A 1,546-nucleotide genomic window follows, 5' to 3' on the forward strand; every position below is an offset into this window, starting at 1 on the left:
TGCGAATTTCAAAAGAGATTTTATTCCATCATTAACGAATGCCGCATTAAGCAATTTTTGCAACCAAACAAGCCTCGTTTGACAACGGGAATTAGCCTAGAATAGGCATTTGTGAATTCTTAAAATCTCAAATCCTTCGTTTGTGTGCACTAGATCGGAATAGGAATACGCATTTCAATTTTGACTCAAAATGAGCATTTGTTATTCCACCTAATTAGGTGGAATTAGAATACCTATTCCTATTCCTATTTTAATTTTTCACAATTTATCAAAATTTGAAATCCGTTCGCCAAGATCGAGAAGGTGAGAGAAAGGATAAATTACACGACAATGCTCGAAGGTTGTTTTGCATATTATCCATGGCGTTGTCACAGGGTCGTTGCTTAAGGAGATCTTTGATAGGGGCTCAAAAATGTCTGCAATCTCAGATATTAGTGCCAATAGATATCGATGACAAATCGGCTTGCTACTTCTAATTATAATATCCCTGCGATGTGCTTTGTCTTTGTCAGATCTGGTAGTCATTGTATATCGCAGACGGCTCGGGTTGGGGTTGGGGTCGACGGTGCTGGATATGACCAAGTCAAATTGAAGTGAGTGGATGATGATCCCAAATGCATTGGGCAAATAATGTGCACCAGATCTGTAGTGAGCTTCGGAGGGGACAATGACTGGGCACTCCGATTTGGATGTCGCACTCAATGTTGATTGCACTATGCAACTTGTGATTGCACTATCGTTGTATTGGGTTTCAGTCTTCGATCTCATAGCTTGGGTGGTTCAGCAATGATGATGCGCCAAATAACATCGTGACTTGCAGAAGTGCTTGGTCGAGCCTTTGTCATAGGGTTGTTGCCCAATGAAGATCTTTGATCGACAAAAGGAACCAAAAAAATATAATGCAGATCGAAGTGATTTCACAGTCGGTGGCAAAACAAAATAAATAGCTAGTGGCTTGCTTGTTGATGAAATTGGTGTTATCCACAGGGCTCAAAATATCTCTCTCGTCTATCATACATGTGCTTCTTTGGTCATCTCCTATTCAAATTCCAATTTCAATTTTGTCTACCCAAATAAAAAATAGGAATATGTATATGTATTCTCATTTTCTATTTCAGAAATAACAAATCCAAAATATGTATTCCTATTCTCGTAGCCAAATAGACCCAAAATATTTGGAGAGCATCAAATCAGGCATTTGATCAAACGTTTTGATACTTCTCTCCTTCACCTATGTGCAGGTTTCCTTGTTCTGTTAGCAGGCAGATAAGTATGGATAAATCTGGGAATAAGGACATTGATTACAACTCGGGCTAGGATTTATCTTCATCGATGTTGTTATGCTTCTCATATTTCCCAAGCTTGAAACATTCCCTACTATGTATAGTACTTCCTTGGTCTCCAAATATAATCTTGTTATGATAAATATGACCTGTAGAGACTTGACTATTGGAAACAATGAAGTACATATCCATGTTCACTGCATTTGGATGATAAATATATTTTAAGAGAGCTCAAGTGAATGATTTCACTGCTTCAATTATGC

General features: G+C 38.0%; 1 long non-coding RNA gene across 1 annotated transcript; it reads left to right on the forward strand.

Annotated features, from left to right (window-relative positions):
- Positions 1-319: 319 nt before the first annotated feature.
- Positions 320-1,546, forward strand: LOC149550576 (uncharacterized). Its single transcript, XR_016354536.1, has 2 exons — positions 320-1,019; positions 1,242-1,546. It is a non-coding gene; the product is annotated as an uncharacterized LOC149550576 (long non-coding RNA).

Source organism: Cupressus sempervirens, chromosome 7 (assembly GCF_028749045.1).
Source record: "Cupressus sempervirens isolate cs-2001-9-10 chromosome 7, ASM2874904v1, whole genome shotgun sequence".
NCBI lineage: Eukaryota > Viridiplantae > Streptophyta > Pinopsida > Cupressales > Cupressaceae > Cupressus > Cupressus sempervirens.